Here is a 25,000-nt window from a genome sequence, read left to right as displayed (position 1 = left end):
TCCTCCCTTCTGCTGATACCACGCTCGGAAGGAAGTTATGTGTACCGAAGGAAATGTAAAGTCTAGGATGTGTTTCTTCTTCTTCCTTCTTCCTACTAAAAGTTTTTGTTTCAGTTAGAATATAGTAACTGTTGTTGTTGTTGTTGTTGTTGTTGTTGTTGTCGTTGTTGTTGTTGTTGTAGTTGTTGTTGCTCTTGTGGTGGTGGGGGTGGTGATGGTGGCTGTAGCTGTTATATTTAATGTAATCAACTGTGATGGTGCTAGAAGTGGAAAAATTGTGGTGGTGGTGGTGGTAGTGGTAGCAGTAGCAGTAGTGGGTTTTATACAGGGACTTCTACATGTAGGCCTAATAACTTCTTGGAGCTTCACTTGTTTTCTTACGTTCTTATGTACTAAGTAGTAGTAGTAGTAGTAGTAGTAGTAGTAGTAGTAGTAGTAGTAGTAGTAGTAGTAGTAGTAGTAGTAGTAGTAGTAGTAGTAGTAGTAGTAGAAACAGATTTTCCCAGCATGAGAAAAACAAATAGACAGAAAAAAATACAAATAATCCAGCGACAAAGAGAGAGAGAGAGAGAGAGAGAGAGAGAGAGAGAGAGAGAGAGAGAGAGAGAGAGAGAGAGAGAGAGAGAGAGAGAGAGAGAGAGAGAGAGAGAGAGAGAGAGAGAGAGAACGGTAAAATAATATGAGCAGAAAGTCTCGACATTTCCAGAACTTTATAGCGATAACAGGTGTGATGGCGATAGTGGTGGTGGTGGTGGTGGTGGTGGTCGCAGAGGCAGTAAAGGTGGTGGTGGTGGTGGTGGTGGTGGTGGTGGTGGTGATGGTGGCGGCGGTAGTGATAGTGGCAATGGTGATGGTACGTGTGTAGAAAATAAAAAGTTTCGCAGGAGAATTATATTTCGTTAATGCATGATATTTACCAGAGAGAGAGAGAGAGAGAGAGAGAGAGAGAGAGAGAGAGAGAGAGAGAGAGAGCTAGGCATCCTACGACAACAGGATGTGGTGACAGGTGGTGCCTCGGTACATCCTTTTAACTCTCCCTCCCTCTCTCTCCCCACCTCTCCTTTCCTCTCTCTCTCTCTCTCTTCAATCTCTATTACCCCCATTGCCTCCCATCTGTTCCCAAATCTATCTCTCCCACAGCCCATCCCCTTCTCCCCCTCATCGTTCAATCCTCCTTCCCCCTTCCCCTTCCTCTATAGCTCCTCTCTCTCCCTTTCCCCCTACCTGCCTGTCTGCCCCCCTGCGTATCCTCCTTCAACACCCCCCACTCCATTCTCTCTCTCTCTCTCTCTCTCTCTCTCTCTCTCTCTCTCTCTCTCTCTCTCTCTCTCTCTCTCTCTCTCTCTCTCTCTCTCTCTCTCTCTCTCTCTCTCTCTCTCTCTCTCGCTTATCACCATCACTACCAAAGCTGCTCCACTTAGTAAGGACAAATATCCCCAATCTATTCACTTGTTTACTCCCAGCACTACTACTACTACTACTACTACTACTACTACTACTACTACTACTACTACTACTATCTATTAATAATTCATCACCTCTGAAACTACAACTACTATTACTTCTATGACACACACACACACATACACACACAAAGAGAGAGAGAGAGAGAGAGAGAGAGAGAGAGAGAGAGAGAGAGAGAGAGAGAGAGAGAGAGAGAGAGAGAGAGAGAGAGAGAGAAAGTGGCACAGAAAATTTTGGCCACGGGATTTCCTACAGTAATAGTACGAGTACTTTCACTGCCACGTTCACCATACAAAACTTGTTTCTCTCTCTCTCTCTCTCTCTCTCTCTCTCTCTCTCTCTCTCTCTCTCTCTCTCTCTCTCTCTCTCTCTCTCTCTCTCTCTCTCCCTCCTTCCATGAATAATTGAGGATGTAAGATTTTGATGATATATATGTTTACACACAAACACTCACCCATTAACATACACACACACACACACACACACACATCTGTGCCCTACATACAACAGCACATCACGTTGTAAAAATGATCTCACTTGGATAATCTGTAACACCATACAGAGAGAGAGAGAGAGAGAGAGAGAGAGAGAGAGAGAGAGAGAGAGAGAGAGAGAGAGAGAGAGAGATGGGTACACGGAACAATACTGCTCTTGTGTCCTGCCCTCACAAATCCCTCTTCGCCCCAACAAGCGTCAGGGGAGACTTAATAACTTGATTCCCTCACCCCTTTCACCAAGCTCACCTGTATGGACTTCTTCCCTCACCCCCCTCGGGACACTCACCCCTAACCTAACTTGCTTCTCCTTTATTATAGCCACAAATTACGTTTTCTTAGGTTTTATTATTGTTTTAGTTAAGCTTTGTTTTATAAAGTTGGATGAGATGTATTTTTTTATGTTTGTAAGTTTAGATTTATAGGTTACAAGGTCATATGTGTGTGTGTGTGTGTGTGTGTGTGTGTGTGTGTGTGTGTGTGTGTGTGTGTGTGTGTGTGTGTGTGTGTGTGTGTGTGTGTGTGTGTGTGTGTGTGTGTGTGTGTGTGTGTGTGTGTGTGTGTGTGTGTGTGTGTGTGTGTGTGTGTGTGTGTGTGTGTGTGTGTGTGTGTGTGTGTGTGGCCCGTTTTACGGTGAAGGTCATTGCTCCAGCGGTAAATCCAAAGGCACATTTCCAAGCCAAATGATGTTGACATAGGTAGAAACTAAAGAGAATCTAAAAACACATTTCTAATAAAGATAGAAGAGCATACATAAAAATAGACCCATGTAGTAGAGAGGCAGACTTGCTGAGTGCCAGGGAGAGAAAAATGATAAAGTAACAAGATCAAAAGAAAGTAAGGTAAAGAAACATCGTTGTGTAAACAGCAAGATAAACACACAGGTAAAACAAAAAGACAGGTGAACACACAGAGTGGTAGAGATTAACGGAAGACACACAACTTTCCTTAATAAAACTTGTTATATTTCTACTTTGCATTAAGGGAATCACGAAATATACTGATTAGAATGTTTCTTTCTTTTTATTTCTTTCTTTCTTTCTTTATTTATTTATTCATTGCGATACAAGGCAGGCAGTCACGAAACGTACCGATAAAAGAAGTATGTCACAAGCAGTGATGGTTATAAATATGTGCATACGAGGTCATATTCTACACACACACACACACACACACACACACACACACACACACACACACACACACACACACACACACCACAATCACAGTACGGGTTTTTAAGACGCACAAGACGTACTATAAATACACACACACAGATCCTGCGACGCCACAGCTCCGAACACACACACACACACACACACACACACACACACACACACACACACACACACACACACACAGTCGCGTTATTCATTTCGTAATTATTCATGTACGGATTTTCAAGACGCACATGGCAAACTATAATTAGACACACTGCTGACGACGCCACACACACACACACACACACACACACACAGCTGGCAAGAGGACAAGGTGGGGTAAAATTTTAATAAGCGTTCCTCACCTTCTCAATAAGGAGCGTAAGATTAGAGGTATGATGGAGGATTTTCAAAGTTACGGGCAAAGTTCCCAAGTGATCCATAATTTATCAAAGTTGAGATGATTCGTCAAGTTGTAAATAAGCTCCGTGATTTACCAGTTTTTTTTTTTTTTTTTGTTATCTATTATGCAAGTTGCTGTGGTGGTTTGGTTTGGAGTGTTTCGTAATATGTAGTGTAAGGAATACGTAACAACAGTAGTACAAGTAGAGATAGTAATAGAAATGGAGTATTATTATTATTATTATTATTTAGTAGTAGTAGTAGTAGTAGTAGTAGTAGTAGTAGTGGTAGTAGTAGTAGTAGTAGTAGTAGTAGTAGTAGTAGTAGTAGTAGTAGTAGTAGTAGTAGTAGTAGTAGTAGTAGTAGTAGTAGTGGTAGCAGCAGCATGAGTGAAATAGAAGTAGCGATAGCAGTAGTGATGGATGGATCAGTAGTGGTGACAGCAGCTGTAGTGAAAATAGTGGCAGCATCAACAGCGCCAAAAACAACAGTAGTATCAGCATCATATTTTTCAAAGTCCTACATTTACAAACAGTATATTCCTCCCCTGAAAACAGCAAACACCCTCCATCATGATAATCTTCAAGCCTTTAGAGTTTCACCCAAAAGTCTGACGAGATTTTTGAAGAGGGACGCAGCACACCTTTGTCCCTTGAGCAGGTAAACACGCCTGGGGCCCTTGAAAAGAAGAAAAGAAGAAGAAGAAGAAGAAGAAGAAGAAGAAGATACTATCGGAGAGGACAGAGGCGGGAAAGAAACAGGAGAGATAAGCAAGGAAGCGAGTGAAAGAGGAAAGATAAACAGCTGATAAATCGTGAAAAATACCCGAGAGAAAAAGAACGAGGAAACTGTATTTTTATATGATTAGAAAATGAGAGAGAGAGAGAGAGAGAGAGAGAGAGAGAGAGAGAGAGAGAGAGAGAGAGAGAGAGAGAGAGAGAGAGAGAGAGAGAGAGAATGATGATGGTGTTATATTCGTCTGACAAACTGCAAGTCACGTGTGTGTGTGTGTGTGTGTGTGTGTGTGTGTGTGTGTGTGTGTGTGTGTGTGTGTGTGTGTGTGTGTGTGTGTGTGTGTGTGTGTGTGTGTGTGTGTGTGTGCACGAGGCATTGACATATCCATATTGCGGTGACACGTGATAATTTTTATTCTTCAACCTTTCACCTTTCCATCTCTGCAACACACACACACACACACACACACACACACACACACACACACACACACACACACACACACACACACACACATACGTACACACACACACAGAGATGTGCAAGACCAGCTTCCATTAATTATAAGCCCTGCATCCAGGTTCCATGTATAGGTTAATTACTTCCAGGTAACAAGGGGTGGTCAGGTAATATGCTTAGGTAAGTCAATCCTCTCCCCAACACAATGCATTACCTTCTCTGGGAAAGTATTACCCCCCCCCTCTCTCTCTCTCTCTCTCTCTCTCTCTCTCTCTCTCTCTCTCTCTCTCTCTCAAGTTTACCTCCCTGCCAAGTTGTCTCTCTTTCCTCCCCTCATCAAAGTTACGACGTGTTTTCCTTATCAGTTAAGTGCATCACGTGTCTTTCTGTTCTAATCAAACTAATGTATGCATATATTACTCTTTTCTTTTAGTTATTCCCATAATCTCTCTCTCTCTCTCTCTCTCTCTCTCTCTCTCTCTCTCTCTCTCTCTCTCTCTCTCTCTCTCTCTCTCTCTCTAAGTAATGGCTATTCTTTTCTGTTTACTTACTTATTCTTTTTTTTACTGGATTAAGGTCTGTCACATCAAGTAAATTAGTAATGAGGTAGTTTATGTAAGGGTGTCATAAAGAGGAGTGTCATGAAGAGGATAACGGCATGATTTAATTAATGTCATGCATACGTTTATTAATGACGAAAAATAAGTATAACATTTTATTACATCAAAGAGAGAGAGAGAGAGAGAGAGAGAGAGAGAGAGAGAGAGAGAGAGAGAGAGAGAGAGAGAGAGAGAGAGAGAGAGAGAGAGAGAGAGAGAGAGAGAGACATTACTCTTCAACTAATTAACTCTCCAAAAGCCTTACTCTTTTTATTTTCAGGCTGGACACCCAATTAAACTCTTTCTTTTAATCCCACTTTGAAATTAGTCTGAGATTCGGAATTCCGTTTTTATTTCTTTTTTCTTTCGCCATCGTAAATCTTCCTTAATTCTTCACGTGCTACCTTGAAACATAACATTCCTACGCTTATTAGGCACTGGTACTTTAAACTTTACGTAAATTATTCTGATTACCAAAGGCACATGCAAATTATCTTTACCTCTTCATGCTGTACTTTTTAAACGTGATATTTATGTACCTACAAGACACTGGTACTTTAAACTTCCCTTATGATTTCCAAAAGCACGTAAATTTCTATAACTTTGCATAATATTTCCCAGTTGTAAATGCCCCCCCTTGATCCTTTTAATTATGTACTTATATAACGATCCTGCATTTGATAAGTATTTTAATTCCCCGATTTAATATTTTGGTATTTAATATTATTACCTAAATTTAAGCAATGTTCGTGTATTTTACAATGATTCTGTGTGTACGTGACGTGGAGAATTTAATATAATTTTATTATGTATTATAATGAATAAACAAACACATATTTTCCCTTCTATATTTTTCCTCTTCTCTCATTATCTCTTCCTTCTTTTCACTGCTATTCAAAAAAACATATTCTTTACACCAAGCACGTATCCTCTCTCTCTCTCTCTCTCTCTCTCTCTCTCTCTCTCTCTCTCTCTCTCTCTCTCTCTCTCTCTCTGCGGCGAGAATCAGCAGCACACCAGGTGGTAATTGGCCGCGGGACTGCCAGGTAAGTGCAGCTGATTGCAAGGTGAGGCCGTGAGGAGATGTGGTGAGCGGGAGGTGAGAGTGAGTGGTGAAGGAGAGAGTGAGTGGTGACGGGAGTGGTGAGTGGAGGAAGCCTGCTGGTGATGAGCGTGAGAGATTGGTCAGTCGGTCTCTCTTTCTCTCTCTCTCTCTCTCTCTCTCTCTCTCTCTGTGTGTGTGTGTGTGTGTGTGTGTGTGTGAAGATAACAGCTGTCACGAGAGCTTTTTATCCCGCGAGAGAGAGAGAGAGAGAGAGAGAGAGAGAGAGAGAGAGAGAGAGAGAGAGAGAGAGAGAGAGAGAGAGAGAGAGAGAGAGAGAGAAGCGTTGCGTAAGGTTCAGATCACGGCTCTATAACAGGACCACAACAGCCGCGCCTCCCAGATGTCCACGTCTCGGGAATAATGAATCCTTTGTCTTCACTGCTTCCTTCTCCTCCTCCTCTTCCTCCTCCTACTTTATCTTCCTCCTTCTCTCTCTCTCTCTCTCTCTCTCTCTTCTTTTCATTGGATCTATCCTTTTTGCACTCTAAATTGAACTCTTTGTCTCCTCTCTTGCTTCCCACTTTAATTTTCTCTAACTTTCCTTTTTTTTTTCATTTTTGTCTTCAAGTTTCCACCACCACTACTACTACTACTACTACTACTACTAGCTACTACTGCTACTACTACTACCTTCATTGTCTCGATCTATGTATACTAGATCAAATTTTCCTTTTTCTTTTTATTCCCCCTCGCGTCTATCACTATGATTATCACCACCACCACCACCACCACCACCACCACGACCACCACCACTATCATCATCATCAGCAACAGCACCATCCCATCAGTATCTTGTTATCTCATCCCTCCATCCATCCCTCTTTATCCCTCTCCTTATCTATCTACCGAGTCACTTACCTTCCTCCTCCTCCTCCTCCTCCTCCTCCTCCTCTTCTTTTATCTTCCTCCTTGACTCCCCCATATAATTCACTCAATTTTCTGCTACTCCCGGGGCCTCTCCTCCTCCACTTACTCCTCTTCCTCCTCCTCCTCCTCCTCCTCTTCTTCCTCTCACCCATCCTTTTACATTGTCTAAGGATCTATTCTCCTCTCACTCTTTCTGCATTATCATTTTCTCTGTAATGTCTCCATCTCGCCTCTCCTTTCACTTCCTCGTTCTCTCTTTCACCATTGTTTTCTTTTATTTTACATTCTCTCTCTTCCTATCCCTCTTCTTCATCACCGCAATCTCCTGTCTGTCTCTCTCCCTCTCTTTCTTTTATGTTATTTACCCTTTCACAGATTCTCTCTCTCTCTCTCTCTCTCTCTCTCTCTCTCTCTCTCTCTCTCTCTCTCTCTCTCTCTCTCTCTCTCAATTATCTCCCCTTATGCTATTATTTCTGTCTTTCCCTTCGTTCCTTGTCATCCACTTGTCTCTATTTCTATCCCTTCCTCTTCGTCTTCCTCCTCCTCCTCATTTCATTCCTTCTCTTCTCATCCTTCATTCTCTCTCTTTTATTTTGCTTTTTCTCACACACCTGATTCTCTCTTGCTCTTTGTCCTTCCATCTGTCATTTCTCTTCTGATTCCTTCTCTTCTTCTTTTCTTTTATTCCTTTTCTTTCTCTTTCTCTTCCTGTTCCTCCTCCTCCCCCTCTGATTTCTCTCCAGTGTCACATAGAAAGGCTTAGAGAACATTACCTCCATAACTTCTCTCTCTCTTCCCTATCTCCTCCTCCTCCTCCTCCTCCTCCTCTTCCCTGTTCCTGGAGACATTTAATCCTACCTACCTCCTCCCATCCTACTTCTCTCTTCCTTTCTTCCTCCACCTTCCTTCTCTTCTTCTTCTCTCCGCCAAAACTTTTCCTATGTGAAAATAACAAGGTTCGAGAGATAGCTTTTAGAGAGAGAGAGAGAGAGAGAGAGAGAGAGAGAGAGAGAGAGAGAGAGAGAGAGAGAGAGAGAGAGAGAGAGAGAGAGAGGTAATTTCTCGCCTCGCCTCGTCTCGCATCATCATTCTCTCTCTCTCTCTCTCTCTCTCTCTCTCTCTCTCTCTCTCTCTCTCTCTCTCTGAAGGTCTTTTTCATTTCGTTAATTTGCCACGAAGCCTTGAGTGTCACTCGATATTGCCGTCATCATCACCATCACCACCACCACCATTTCCTTCTTCACTATGCAATTTATCACCACCGCTACCATCACCACCACCACCACCATTACCTACTGCTACCTACCATTAAACCCGCCACCTGCGACCACCGCCATCATTTACCACAGCCTCTCATCACCAACATCACCATCTTTACAGCTATTATCACCAGTTACTGTTTTCATCATCAAACTTTTTACACTTAAACCACAGACACGTCTTGTACATCATCATCATCATCATCATCATCATCATCATCATCGTCATCATCATCGTCATCATCATCGCCAGCCTTCATGCTTTTTACGCACCATTATCACTATCATCATCATCATCATCATCATCATCACTCCATTAAATACTCCACTGTCATCACAATCTTCTAACACTTGGTAAAAAAAAATAAGTAAATAAACAAAATAAACAATGGTAAAACAAGATGATGGTTTTTCCAAGAAAGAAACGACAAAAATAAATAAATAAATAAATAAACCAGAGAGAGAGAGAGAGAGAGAGAGAGAGAGAGAGAGAGAGAGAGAGAGAGAGAGAGAGAGAGAGAGAGAGAGAGAGAGAGAGAAACACACCAGCAGGCAGAATTACAACTTTGATCTATTGGCAAACACACACACACACACACATAAACACACATACAAACACACACACACACACACACACACACACACACACACACACACACGCGTTAAGGTCAGTCTAGTATTGACTTCCTTGAACTGAAAAGGTTATATACGAATCTTGCTCACGCTACTCTTCCTCCTTCCTCCCCTCCCCCTCCACCTCTCCCCTCCCCCTCCTCCTCCTCCTCTTCCTCTTCTACCTCGTTTCTTCTCCCAGATAAAGGTAAATGTGAAGTAATCTGAACAAAGGAAGGAGAAAATTATAAGAAACAAGAGGACAGGAGATGAAGAAAAAAAAAGATGTGATGTAATGCTGAGAGAGAGAGAGAGAGAGAGAGAGAGAGAGAGAGAGAGAGAGAGAGAGAGAGAGAGAGAGAGAGAGAGAGAGAGATAGTTTACATGATACAGGTGTGCCCTTCAGAGCTAATGGCATGGCTTATACAGATCGGTAACTCTCTCTCTCTCTCTCTCTCTCTCTCTCTCTCTCTCTCTCTCTCTCTCTCTCACCCCGCCATCACGATTTCAAGGCAGGATGCAGGAAGGGATTTTTCTATTTTTGTCTTTACTTTTTTTTACGTTTTTGTTTTCTTCCTCACTCCCTCATCCCCCCTGTGCCCCCTCCCTCACCCCCTCACCCCCATTGTGGCCACGAACACTGCAGCCTTTCCGGATTCGGCTGGAGATGGACCTGCTTTTTCTGGTGGTGGTGGTGGTGTGGTGGTGTGGTGGTAGTGGTGGTGTGGTGGTGGTGGTGGTGGTGGTGGTATTAGTATGCTTGGTGATGGTGGAAGAGGCAGGAGCGGCAATATTGATGGTAGTGTGACCATCGTAGTAGTAGTAGTTAGTAGTAGTAGTAGTAGTACACAAAGGAACAAAAAGGTAGAACAAAGAACACCAGACGATATTGTATGTGATAAGCTACAATACATTATTTAATTCACAGTAAGCAAACAAAGATTAAAATATCATTGCCGAAAACGCAAAAGTAACAGAAAATATACAAATAAGGATATACTTTAACCAACCTACCTTTACCAACCACTACCACCACCACCACCACCAGCACGTCCACACCTTTCCCCCAGCCACAGTTTCCTCAGCACCTTAGCCTCACCTGGCCGGTTCTATCTGGGTTAAGTGTGAGGCGGAACGCTGACTAGTTTGGCCAGGTATTCTCGCCAAGCTCAGGTGAGACAGGCGGTGGTGCTTTATCATTTTTATCAGTTAGGGCGTCAGGAATTTTTTTTTCTTATATATTTTTTTTCCCTCCAGAGAGACTGCTTTGTTTTTTGGCCTCATTATTATTATTGTAGGCCATGGAGGTGGTGGTGGTAATGGTGAAAATAATATTGGTAGTGGTAATGACAGAAGTACTGGTAATAGTGGTAGTAGTAATATTAGTAGTGGTGGTTAGTGATAGTGATAGCAGCAGTGGTTATGGTGATGACAGTAGTAGTAGTAGTAGTAGTAGTAGTAGTAGTAGTTCCTGTAGCAGCATCACATCTAGACAACCCTTACTCGTTATCTTTTTATTTTTCAATATCACTAACAAAACATGAAAACATTATCTATACTAACTCGCTGCAAACAAAGACAACCTTTTAATACGAGGCGGGGAACATTAATGACGCAATACAAAAAGACAGATAACCAATTACTGCAGGGAAATGAACAAATACAGGGAGCGGTGCACCTTTCAATGGGGTACGAATTGGACCCAGGCAGGTACAGCGCGGGAATAATGAATGTGATGAAGGGGTTGTATTGTCTGTCTCCTGGAAATGACTGAAGATACACAGGATTCGATATTGGTGTTAATGCAGAAGAGGAGTACTGTTTTGAATACCTTAATACTGGTTTTACTACTACTACCACTACTACTACTACAACTACTACTACTACTACTACTACTATTGTTTTTATTTAGAGGTGTTAAGACAAACTATTCAAATATTCTGCGACGTAATCATGAATATTTGTTCCCAGTTTGAAAATCTCTCTCTCTCTCTCTCTCTCTCTCTCTCTCTCTCTCTCTCTCTCTCTCTCTCTCTCTCTCTCTCTCTCTCAATATCTACCTAGCTGCCTACCTAATATGTATCTATCATTTTATCTGCCTCATCAAATATAATAAAATAAAATGAAATAAATAAATAAAAACTAAATACACAACAAATATACCTTGCGAACCATGAACGTGAGAATGAGTAGGTAATTATCTCCAAGCCTGTAAACTCCATCAAATGTATAGTAATTTTAAGAGCAGAGGCGGAGGTAAATTTGATGGCGATACGCACGCTGTAATCTTCACCGGCGGCATTCGTGAGGCAAGAATGACTCCACAGGGAAACACCTAATCACCTGGGGGCAATGGCCTTCCGGGGTGAGGCAGGTGAGGCAGGTAAAGCAATCAATACCTGTCCACCACCTCCTCTTATTCCTCTTTCCCTCCTTGCTTTCTTTCTTTTTTTCTCCTTCGTATTATTTTTTTCTGGTCTTTCTCCTCTTGTTTTTTATTTATTTTATTTTTTTTTATGTTTTTCTCCTCTTCCTGCTTTCTGTTTTTTTTTTCTCCTTATATAAAGCCACTGTTACTGATACTATCCCTTGACAGCCAATATAATAAAAACTTCCTCCTCCTCTACTTCTCTTCTTTCTCCTCTTCCTTTTCTTCTATTCTCTTCTTCCTTCGCCTTCTCCCCTTTCTTCTACTCCACCTTCGTTTTTTCGAGAGATTCACCCGACTATTTTTCCCTCCTTCCCCTCCCCTTCTTCTTCTTCTTCTTCTTCTTCTTCTTCTTCTTCTTCTTCTTCTTCTTCTTCTTCTTCTTCTTCTTCTTCTTCTTCTTCTTCTTCTTCTTCTTCTTCTCCTCCTCCTCCTCCTCCTCCTCCTCCTCCTCCTCCTCCTCCTCCTCCTCCTCCTCCTCCTCCTCTTCCTCCTATAAAGCCATTGTCGTCGCCACTATGCCCTGACAGCCCTTACACCCCTCCTCCTCCTCCTCATCCTCCTCCTCCTCTTCCTGTTCCTTCCCTTCCTTGTCCTCACGCTCCTCCTCTCTTATCCCTTCATCTTACTTCCACCCTCTCTTCCTTCACATGCTCTCGCTCTTCCTCTTCCTCCTATGTTCCCCTGTTAAAATCTTTCGCCCTCTCCTTCATCTCTTGTTCTCCTCCTCCTCCTCCTCCTCCTCCTCCTCCTCCTCCTCCTCCTCCTCCTCCTCCTCCTCCACGTCGTCAAACAAGGTCCTTTGTGTTAAGCAACGAGGAAAATTTTGCAAAGCGCTGACAGGTAATGCAAAAATGAATAAGTACATAGGGAGGTCTGCATTATCTCTCTCTCTCTCTCTCTCTCTCTCTCTCTCTCTCTCTCTCTCTCTCTCTCTCTCTCTCTCTCTCTCTCTCTCTCTCTCTCTCTCTCTCTCTCTCTCGCTGGCAGGGATAAACGGTGCTCTGTGTGTGTGTTGTATTTTTTTCTTTCTCTCTCTTTTTAATTCAAGTGTCAGTGTTGCTCCAGTGTTTGTGGCCTTTGTTTGTATCCCGAGCTTTTATCGCCTGCCTGCCTGTGTGTGTGTGTGTGTGTGTGTGTGTGTGTGTGTGTGTGTGTGTGTGTGTGTGTGTGTGTGTGTGTGTGTGTGTGTGTGTGTGTGTGTGTGTGTGTGTGTGTGTGTGTGTGTGTGTGTGTGTGTGTGTGTGTGTGTGTTATCCTACATTTAAGACGCAGTAGTAGTAGTAGTGGTAGTAGTCGTAGTAGTAGTAGTAGTAGTAGTAGTAGTAGTAGTAGTAGTAGTAGTAGTAGTAGTAGTAGTAGTAGTAGTAGTATATTATCTAAATACGTATGACATGAACGGGATATCCAGCAAGAAAGGAGTGAAGTAAGCAACTGAGTCATTACAAGAAACTAAGGGATAAAGAACTGCGATAAGAAGAAAATGTTTAATGATGAAACAATGAAACATGTATATACACACACACACACACTCTCTCTCTCTCTCTCTCTCTCTCTCTCTCTCTCTCTCTCTCTCTCTCTCTCTCTCTCTCTCTCTCTCTCTCCCTCTCTCTCAAATACGTTTTTCAACTGAGCAACAAAAAGAGAGAGCTAATTAGCTGTAAATCCCGTGCGTGAAGAAACAAGATAGAAAAATATAACGAATACAAAACCTGCAAAACTAAAGACCAAGAGAGAGAGAGAGAGAGAGAGAGAGAGAGAGAGAGAGAGAGAGAGAGAGAGAGAGAGAGAGAGAGAGAGAGAGAAAGGACAGACAATAATGAGAATGAAGGACGTTTCGAAGCTGCGTACACTAAAGGACAAAGGAAATGAGATTCAAGACAACACGAGGAAAAATTAAAGGACACGATAGAAACACTGAAGGCAATGAGAGGCGAGAAAGAAAAGTAAATAAAGGAAAGAGAAGTGACTGACTTGGTAATGACTGAGTGAGTACATAAAGTCAAATATCGCCACAGAAGATAGCAAGGTACTATGAACACACCAACTGTCTTAACTACAAATGAATCATCACCCTCCTTATCACATTATCTTCAGTCATGTGTGGCGAACCGCTCTTCAAGTTCGGGTTTGTATTCTCCAAGGCTCTCTCTCTCTCTCTCTCTCTCTCTCTCTCTCTCTCTCTCTCTCTCTCTCTCTCTCTCTCTCTCTCAAGGACTGTTTTCAAAGACCATGGATATAATAAGCTGGTTCCTTATGTAGAGTATTCGTTAAACTATCACCAGAGTTAAAGAAAAGCCCCAGTTTATTTGGCTACAATCAGTTTAACTATCAGTGGAATCAACAAAAAACACTAGTGAAACCCGAGATAACTTCCACTGGAGCATGTTAAACTATTACGAGAACCATGATCACGTCTTTCCGATACAACATGTTAAACTATCACGAAAATCCCGATAACTTCCACTGCACCCTGTTTTAACTATCACAACAATCACGAAAACACCTTAGAAAACCACAATAACTCACACTACAACACATCAAACACAAGAATCACAAAAAAAAATAAAATAAAATACCCAGAAAAACTCCACTAACAAACTCCCATGTACTCGAACCTGCAAGATAAGGAGCCGGAACGTTCCAAAACACAGGGCAAGGGGGCAGGTAATGAAACACACCACCCCCCAGGTAGACTGTGATAAAGGTGAGCGGTGCAATGTCCAGGTGTAATCAAAGGCGTGACGTGTACTGATAGGGCGGCTTTGCACTGACACTGGGTATTGACTCTGCCTGGGAGGATAAAGGAAAGAGGGAACTGTGACGTGCGAGTGAGGGCGAAGTGAATGTTGGGGATAAGGCACGCTGATGGGGAGGGTGTGACGTGGATAAAGAAAGATGTGACGAAAATCAAAGGTAGAAGTGTAGACATATATGTATAACACACACACACACACACACACACACACACACACACACACACACACACACACACACACACTCACACATTCTCTCTCTCTCTCTCTCTCTCTCTCTCTCTCTCTCTCTCTCTCTCTCTCTCTCTCTCTCTCTCTCTCTCTCTCTCTCTCTCTCTGGTGTACCTACATCTACTCCTCTTTATTTAGAGCGGCATTTCCTTCACTCACCTGTAAAGAAAGATAAGGGAAATTAATAATAATAATAATAATAATAATAATAATAATAATAATAATAATAATAATAATAATAATAATAATAATAATAACAATAATAATAATAATAATAATAATAATAATAACAACAACAACAACAACAACAACAACAACAACAATTTCTTCCCAGGTATAGATTCTCTCTCTCTCTCTCTCTCTCTCTCTCTCTCTCTCTCTCTCTCTCTCTCTCTCTCTCTCTCTCTCACAAAGCATTTTCCAATCTCAACATATAAAGGCAAACCTATTTTTAAGCCAATCTTCATGAATACCACGAAATCTATTTATTCTGAGTAAAAAAAAAAATATATATATATATATACAAAAAGAATATATACAAGTGCAACTTTAAAACTGAGGACAAAACACAATGAGTAACAGAAAGAAAAATAGAACTGAATAAACGGTATAACAATAATAAAAAAGCATTTAGGAAACAAAAGGACGAAGGTGGAAGACAATAAAAACACCTCCAGTTTCCAATCACTCAAAATAAAACATTAAAAAAAAAAAACGTTAAAAAAAGTAAAGAAGAGGAGGAAAAAAGATTAAACAAATCCACGCAATTCCAGTTGATAAAACAGGGTAACACACACACACACACACACACACACACACACACACACACACACACACACACACACACACACACACAGAAAGAGGAAAAATGCGAAACCGAAAACACAAATGCAAATCAAAAAGCTGGAACAGAATGGAAGAGAAGAGAAGAGAGGGGAATGAATCAAAGGAAAAGCCTCTTTGATATAACATTCCCAGGCGCCTCTGAAACCTTGATGGGAACATGGCGTATACACGAGTCACTCCCCCTTACCTGACTCTCCCCTCCACCTGCCCCCTCCACTCACTGCCTGCATTCCCCGTCCTCTCCACTTCAACTACCTGTGTTTCCTTCATCCCTCCCCGCCCCCCCCCCAACAACTAACTGTGTTGCTCTTTAATGAGCGTGCTTTAGACTAGACTGTTTCAGAGAGTATGTGTGAGGGAGGGGAGGGGAGGGGAGGGGAGGGGAGGGGAGGGGAGGGAAGGGAGAGGAGAGGAGAGGAGAGAGAGAGAGAGAGAGAGAGAGAGAGAGAGAGAGAGAGAGAGAGAGAGAGAGAGAGAGAGAGAGAGAGAGAGAGAGAAATAACCTTGCATACGATCATAATTTCATATAACTTTGGGTCACGATTTGAAAGTCTTAATTAGTCCTTATCATAATGATACTACTACTACTACTACTACTACTACTACTACTACTACTACTACTACTACTACTGCTACTACTACTACTATTTTCTTTCTATATAATTACACAAACTTTTCTTCCACATTCCCACCTATATCCTTTCCTTATTTCTCCTTCCTTCTCTACATCATCATCATCTCTCCTTCTATCCTTTTATTCCTACCATGCACTTCTCTTCATCCTTCTCTCCTCATTTCCTTCCTTTTTTTCTTCTTTTCCTTTCTCCTTCCATCCATCCACTCTCTCTCTCTCTCTCTCTCTCTCTCTCTCTCTCTCTCTCTCTCTCTCTCTCTCTCTTTCTCATCTTACCTTCCACTACATATCTCTCTCCCTATTCAATGACCACACCCTCTCTTCCAACCACCTCCCACTCCACTATCTCTACCGCTCTCTCACCCTCCACTTCTTCCTTCCACTCCAGTTCCCATAACCTTCAGATCCACTATACTCCACTCATCCCCTTCAGCAAAAACTTCCTTCACCTCTCTCTCTCTCTCTCTCCTCTTCTTCCTCTCTCTTCCTCATCCACCTACAAATCCACTTAAGCCTCATGCATTTCAACTTTAATCCATTCCTTTGTTCTTACTCTTGCTGTTGTTATGGTGGTGATGGTGATGGTGATGTTGGAGGCACGTGGATTAAGAAGGAATAAGGGAAAGAGTGGAGGAAAGTGGAGGAGATGGGGAGGAGAGGGGAGAGGTATATGAAGTGAGTGGAAGTGAAGTAGGGGCAAAGAATACACAGATATGGAGGAGGAAGAGGAGGAAGAGGAGGAGGAGGAGGAGGAGGAGGAGGAGGAGAAAATATAATGAAAGATAAGCTGAGAGGTCTTGGTGCGAGAGACAAAGGTAAAGGGAGGGCGGGAGATGAAGGAGGGAGCGAGTGAGCGAACAAGGAAGAGGAGGGAAGGGAGGGATGGAAGGAGGGAGGGAAGGAGGAAGCGAGGTCAAGTGTGTAGAGATGATGGAGAAGGGTCAGGTTATTAAAGGGAGGAAAGGGTACACGAAGATGATTGATGATGATGATGATGATGATGATGACGATGATGATGATGACACGGGCAGAAAAGGGTAAACGAAAATAATAATAATAATAATAATAATAATAATAATAATAATAATAATAATAATAATAATAACAACAACAACAACAACTACTATTTACAACTGAAAAAAACAATAACAACAGCAACAACAAAAACAACACTCGTAAACAATTCAAAGCTAAAACAGAGAGAGAGAGAGAGAGAGAGAGAGAGAGAGAGAGAGAGAGAGAGAGAGAGAGAGAGAGAGAGAGAGAGAGTTCACACAAATGGTGGATTAAGGGGGTGGCTCAGGGGAAGCTTATTACTATCTCCACTAGCCATGTAAACACGCCAGGCAATCCCCAGCTGCCGCCTTCACCACCTGTGCTCCCCGCCCCGACAATTCCCCGGAGCATAACGCAACTCCTGACTCTGCTACAACATGGCACTTGATTGCTTTATTTTACTATTTTGTCTAAGATGGACCTCGAAATTTCATGACCCAGATCGTAAACTTGTAGCATTAAAAAACACATTGTCTTCCTACTTCATTTGTTAATCTTCAGAAAATCTATTATTCCTATGAAAACACGAGCTCTCTCTCTCTCTCTCTCTCTCTCTCTCTCTCTCTCTCTCTCTCTCTCTCTCTCTCTCTCTCTCTCTCTCTCTCTCTCTCTCTCTCTCAACTCTTGACTATTACATAATACTAGATGACTTTATTTCACCATTTCATATGAGCTTTTATAACTGGACTATCACATCAAAATTTCATAAAACAAAAGTAAACATAGAGCAATAAAAAGCAATTGTCTTCCTTCTCCACAAATTAAAACTTTTCTGAAAATCTACTTTTTCTCTCTCTACTTTTTTTTTTTCCCCAACCTACACATCAAAGATTTCACATTCTTTTAGCTCACACATAAATTATCGAGACACTTTACCGTCATATAAATCAAGTTAAATTTTAAACTTATTTACTTTCATGTCACAGTAATTTATTCTGAGACAAAGGAAGTTCGTCAATATCTTTTATTTAGTTTTGCAAATAGTTTAAATATTCTAATCCAGTCCTTCAATTTATCTTATCTTTCCCTCTCTCATTCTCCTGCTTACTCGTTTCTTTCTTTTATTTTTCTTTACTTATTCGTCTTCACACACACACACACACACACACACACACACACACACACACACACACACACACACACACACACATACAGACACACACACAAAGGCACATGTTTTTGCCATTAAAACTTCAATTTTCGCCACGTTTACTAAAATAGCCCCTGTTCGACTCTTGACCAGCAGGGGCACAGGAAACGCAGGTAACAGTGCAGGTGTTTATTCACAGAAGGTGTGAACAGAAGGCTGGAGGTAGGTGATCTCTCGGCGCCAGGCCGCGCACTTCCACTTAACACTTATGACTGAAGCCTAGCTCGTTCACTCATACACGTATTCATGCCTCACACAAGTCTCGCTCATTCACTCGTTCACACAACTAGCTAACAACCACACACCTCCCCCGAGACATAAGGAAGATTCCTTATCTTTGTTATGGCTACCGTAACACATGAAACAAAGTTACAATGATTGAAGTACAGAAAACACGGTACATATACACAAAACAAACACAGCGTACAATGAACACGTACGACTAATCGTAGGTGCTACGGTGCCACCGCACCTGCAGTCGTCTCGGCTCCCTACGCTGTCGGCTGCTTCGACGCTCTGGTTGCTCTCGGCCACGGTGTACCCCGTTACCCTGATGCTCCGGGCTGCCGGGATGGTGGTGTTCCTCGTGACCCTGATGCTGAAGCGCTGCACCGCCATGAGCGGTGTGCTGCTCGACAGGAAGGGGAGCAAGAGGTCTGTGTGGGCGTAGGTGTCTTCTATTACGCCACATCACGCGACCGCTGCCCATCTTGATGAGGTAGTCTCTCCTTCGCCCAACAGCCACGATGACACCCAGGCGATCCCAGAGGCCTGTCGTGTGATCTTGAACGTCGACGTGGCCACCGAGGTGCAGGAGAGGAAGAGTACGGGCGGACGCGTCGTGGCGAAGTTTCGCTTTCTTCCTCAGTCGCTCTGCCTTGGCGTCGCACTCATCAGCAGCGCGCTGCCACTGCTGAGCGTATGAGCGATGATGAGCCGGGACACAGGACCTCATAGGATGACCGAAGAGGACTTGTGCTGGTGATCGCCCTTCCGCCCTCGGAGTGTTGCGCAGTTCCAGCAACCCGCGAGCGAACGCATCCTCGTCCAGGTGTCCCTGCTGTGTGGTCGTGAGGATCAGCTTCTTCACGGACTTGACCGCTGCCTCGGCGTGACCATTGGAGCGTGGATAATGAGGTGAAGATACACGATGCTCCACCCCCCATCGAGCCAGGAAGCGCCGTACCGATGAAGAAGTGAACTGCGGTCCACCGTCAGTCCTCAGGAGAACAGGCACGCCCGTGTCGGCGAACACACCCCGAAGGACACGAACGAGCTGATCAGCCGATGCTGGACGTGAGCATGCAGACACGTGAGGCCACCCAGACAAGCGATCTACATACACGAGGTATGTACGGCCTGCTGCGTGGAAGTAGTCTGCAGAAACTGACTCAAACACCCTGCTGGGTGTGTCCGTGTCCTGCCAGAGAGGTTCGTTGGCTTGGCTTGGTAGGAGTGGACGGCATAGTGAGCATCCAGAAACGACGTTCTCAACGTCTCTGTCCATACCAGGCCAGTACACCGTTTGTCGGGCCCGTCGCTTGGTGCGCTCCATCCCCTGATGACTGTCATGGAGTCGCTCTAGTGTTTCTCGGCGGAGGCTGTGAGGAATAAGAAGCCTCGGCCCGTAAACCACCAGGTCGTCGTCTACGGCCAGCAGACTGCGCACCGGCCAGTACGTACGCAAGCGGTGATCGAGGTCGTGGCAATGATCAGGGAAGCCCTCGATGATGACGTTCTTGAGCAAGCAGTACTCCCCGTCTCTTGCTGCTGCGGCACGTACCATTTCCACAGTCTGATCCTGGAGTGGTGCTAAGCGGACGCCGTCCTCATTGGTGGCAGATAACGCTGAGATGACCGCTGAGTGGAGAGGGTCGAGGTCACCAGAAGTAGCAGCGTCGTCTGTCAACTCGATGGCCATGGATCCACCAGCCATTGCACGTAAACCTTCCTTTGCTTCGAAGACGCTGGGAAAGGCCTTGATCACAGCAGCAGCGTGCCCCGCACGCTGCTGTGGCGTTGGGTCGTAGGAATGAGGCCAGCTGATCACTTCTGTGGGCGTAGATAGAGGTGGCTGCGAGGCGGTCGGGTACTTGATGGAGCTGTTGCCGGTGTGCTGTTCTTCCCTGCGTAGCGGTCGGATTTGAGCCGGAAAATCTTCGGGGAGGATTCCGAGAGCGATGGAATCGTACCAGCTAAGCAGCGCCCCCTTCACCTCCTTCACCACGCTCACAACAGTCTCAGCTTCCCTGTCGCCCAGTTGCAAGTGCGACGAGAAAGTTCCTACACAGGTGAGGGGGTGATTACCGGCAGCATAAAGTCCATCACCATCAGCGGGCGCCAAGCTGGAGGGCGGGATTCCAAGGAGTGTTGCCGTGTCGAGGCCAATAACGGTCGTTTCGGCCCCAGAGTCAGGAGTCCACGTAATCTTGTCTCTTCCAGCGGGATGTGTGGCGGTAATGAGCACCTGGGGCGCAGGTCGTGCCGTCACCGTCTTTGTGTATACGCCTGATAAGAGCTGGTATACACTGGCACTGGCTCCCCGCCTCGGGCCTGCACCGCGATGAGGAGAGACAGTTGAGGAACTCCTCGAAGCTCCTCGTCGTTTCCTCACTGTCTGCTGACATACACTCGCAAAATGCCCTCTTTTCCCGCAGTTACGACACACTTTATCTATTGCCTGGCATCCCCTTTTGTCACTGCGACAATCTTTGCCACAACGATAACAGCCCGTGGGGCTTGAGCCCCCGAAACTGCCCTTCCTGTAGTTCGAGACAGCGTTCACACCATGGCTCGAAGAGTGAGAGCCGCCCCTTAGTACTGCACTACACTGGTTAGCGCTCTCTGATGCTCTGCAAATATCTATGGCGTTTTCAAGGGTGAGTTTCTTGTTTTCCAGCATGCGTTTCAGAGCCACTTCGTCTCGTGTCCCAACGACAATTCTGTCACGCAGCTGATGGTTTATGCACTGGTCGCAAAAGTCACAGAAATTGGCGATTTCCTTTACAGCACATAAAAAGTCGTCAAAACCTTCTTGCGTTTCTTGCACGCGGGAGTAGAAGTCTCTTCTATCCATGATGATGTTGCGCTGGCTTCGCAGGTACTCACACATTGCATCGAGGATGGTTCTTAACTCCGCGTCTCTCGGTAAGCTTATCCCGTAGCGAAGTGTACGGGTCCACTCGTCGTCTAGGACAGCAGCGAGTGCCGCCCTCTGCTCAGCCAGGGAGAGACAGTCTATCCTGGCGAGGGTTACGTATCCTTCAAACTTATGGCGCCACGTGTCGAACTCACGTAAAGATGCTGACGCCGTTAAGTGAGGAATGATGGTGGCGGACGTCGGGAACCTCGCGCCCTGGGTAGACGTGCTGCGGGCTGTGGTTTCGCCTTCATTGCTCGCCGTGGTGCGACTGGGAGCTTGTGTCCCCACTCTCTCCAGCAGCTGGGTTAAACGCTCCTCGCGAGCCTGACTCTGCTCCGACTGTCGTGCTAGCAGAGCCTGACTCTGCTCCGACTGTCGCGCTAGCAGGGCAGCCAGCGCCTCCAACTGCTTCTCCATTCTGCGCCGTACCCACTGCAGCCTTGTCCTGATCCTACTCACTGCGCCATGTTCGACTCTTGACCAGCAGGGGCACAGGAAACGCAGGTAACAGTGCAGGTGTTTATTCACAGAAGGTGTGAACAGAAGGCTGGAGGTAGGTGATCTCTCGGCGCCAGGCCGCGCACTTCCACTTAACACTTATGACTGAAGCCTAGCTCGTTCACTCATACACGTATTCATGCCTCACACAAGTCTCGCTCATTCACTCGTTCACACAACTAGCTAACAACCACACAGCCCCTTTAAAATTATTACCACTATCACCATCACCACCACCACCACCACCACCACCACCACCACTATCACAACAACAATGATATATGCAGAAACAATAACGCATAAATATCCGTCATAGCAACCACTAGCATCACCACTGCAACAGCAATAACGACGACAACAGTAACACAGAAACAATACGGCTTAAACATCAGTAACTACCACCACCATCACCAACAACAATAACAGCAACACCAACAACAACATAAAAAAAAAAAATTCCGGACGGGTGGGTTCCTTTAATTAATCAGCTCACCTGAGGCACTACAACACAATTAGTTTTTGGCATCTTCCACCTTGCTGTGTGTGTGTGTGTGTGTGTGTGTGTGTGTGTGTGTGTGTGTGTGTGTGTGTGTGTGTGTGTGTGTGTGTGTTTCGGAGGTCAAGAAAGGAGAAAGAGGAGAAAAGCATGAGAATAAGTAAGAATATGAGAAGAAAGAAATAAAAATAAAGGGGAATAAATTATATACAAAGAATAAGAGGAGGAAAAACATAACTAAGGAAACTAAGGAAAAGAGTAAAGAAAATAAAGGAAACGAAGGAAGAAAAGAGAGAAGAAAGAAGAGTCGGAGAAAAACAAGAAATATATGGTTCACTGTGATGAAGAGAAAGGAAGAAAAGGGTGATCTAAATTAGGAGAAGAAATGCGAAAGAAGGAATGGAGGGACAGAGAGAAAGAAAGGAGAGGAAACAAAAATGGGAGAAACTTGGAGGAAAGAATGGGAAAGGAGGAGGAGGACGAGGAGGAGGAGGAGGCGGCGGAAGGCTATGTCGACTTGAAACATGGATAAAGGAAGGAAGGAAAGAAGCCACGAGAGAGAGAGAATGGCGGCGGGAGGAAGGGAGGATAGGAAGGAGTGAGACAAGGAGGGAGAGGAGGAAGGGAGAGGGAGAGAGGTGAGTGCAAGGTGAGGGAGGTGTGGTAGTCAGTCAGAAACAAAGGATTGGCAGCTGAAATTCTCGAGGCCACTGAAGGAAGAGGTGGAGATGGAGGAGGAGGAAGAGGAGGAGGAGGAGGAGGAGGAGGAGGAGGAGGAGGAGGAGGAGGAGGAGGTGAAAGGAGAAGTGTGTTTTGTAACCTTTACCGAGCTCATTCTTCTTACATAGTGGTTTGCAATATTTTTCTTTCTGAGAGTAGTGTGAGTAGTATTTGTAATAGTAGTAGTAATAGTAATGATAAAATTAAAAATATCAACAATACAAAATGAAAAAACTTCCATTTCTCTCTCTCTCTCTCTCTCTCTCTCTCTCTCTCTCTCTCTCTCTCTCTCTCTCTCTCTCTCTCTTCCTTCCCTTCAGCTCTTATCACAATTTATCTCTTCACTCTCCCGACCTCTCCCTTCCATTCACTATCACTCCAACCTCTCTCCCTCCTCCCTTCCCTCTCACCTATACACTCACCTTCACCACCTTACCCAATCTGTCGCCACCTGCCGCACCTGTCACCTGGTCACTCACCTCTGCCACCTACCCGCAACACCTGCCCATCGGGACGTCCAGGTGTGCAGTCACTTCTCGCCTGAGCTACGCATTATTTTATTTATTTATTTTTTCTGCAAGTGCATTCGCCTTCCTGCTCTCTCTCTCTCTCTCTCTCTCTCTCTCTCTCTCTCTCTCTCTCTCTCTCTCTCTCTCTCTCTGAAAGGAAGTGATGTTCTAAGTCACTGGTTTAATGTTTTCACTCAGTGGCTTAAAGAAATACATAATTGTGTTACTTGAATGAGTGGTTGGAAAAGAGGGCGTAATGTTTTAAGTCATTGTTTTGAAGTCATTATTTAACTCGAGTGGCTCTTCCGGGGAAACTATTTTATGTTGTATTATTTTGTTCGTCTTTGTTCAATGTAGTTCGGACTGGTTTGAAGCGTCAGTGATTCATGAAGGGGATATGAAAAGGATCTCTGGTTACGCGTGTTTGGAAGAAAAGAACAAAACACAAGGCAATTAATGTGCTTTATATTTTGCGCTATCATGACTGGCTTTGAAAATATCTCTGAATAAGAATAATGACCTAAGTGAATAATGAGCTGTGTAGGTAAAGGTCATCTTTGTATTAATATATATATATCTTTTCTTTACTTTTAATTATTTATAGTGTCTTGTGCTGCTGTCATCCATTTTACGTGATTAATATTATGTTAATCAGTTAATGTGTTCACAGGTAATCTGAGATATGAAGCTAAGGGAAAGTACATAAATACGCAAATACATGATTGCATACATAAATACAGAAAAAAAAAACATTAACAAGACGAAACAAATAACAATTTAGATGCACTAATACATAACTACCTACATAAAGATAAATGGAAATAAATAATAGAAATGGGGATTAATTCATTATTTATACACCAGGTAATTCCACGTCAGACATCCTTCCTGTCACTCCCAGTCCCCGGCACACCTGAAACCCGAGGCAGACGACCACCTGGCGGCCACACACACCTTGAGCACAACACACAACTGGACTAAAACAACTTTCTACCTTTGTCTTTGACCAGTGAATTCCTCAAATACAGAAGCGACGCAATTTTTCACACACACACACACACACACACACACACACACACACACACACACACACACACACACACACACACTCAACCTCACAAGGCACAAACACACAACGATAGATAGATAGATAGATAGGTTGATAGATAGATGGACACAGACAGACATTTGGACACATTTTATTGATAATGTATAGTTGTAAACTGACGAAAGAATAAAACACAACTTATATAAACAACATATATAAACAACTTATAGAGACAGCGGAGACATGAAGCTATATACACACACACACACACACACACACACACACACACACACACAAGTGAAGGATAGCAATGCCTGACGAACCGTGAAA

At 43.9% G+C, this 25,000-nt stretch overlaps 1 protein-coding gene across 1 annotated transcript in view; it reads right to left on the bottom strand.

Moving 5' to 3' along the window:
• Positions 1–25,000, bottom strand: part of LOC135105085 (SEC14-like protein 1) — a 154,590-nt gene that overhangs the window by 82,430 nt on the left and 47,160 nt on the right.

The sequence above is a fragment of the Scylla paramamosain genome, chromosome 11 (assembly GCF_035594125.1).
Source record: "Scylla paramamosain isolate STU-SP2022 chromosome 11, ASM3559412v1, whole genome shotgun sequence".
Taxonomy (NCBI): domain Eukaryota; kingdom Metazoa; phylum Arthropoda; class Malacostraca; order Decapoda; family Portunidae; genus Scylla; species Scylla paramamosain.
The sequence above is the reverse complement of the archived record's forward strand: the minus strand, read 5'-3'. Positions and strand labels throughout refer to the sequence as shown.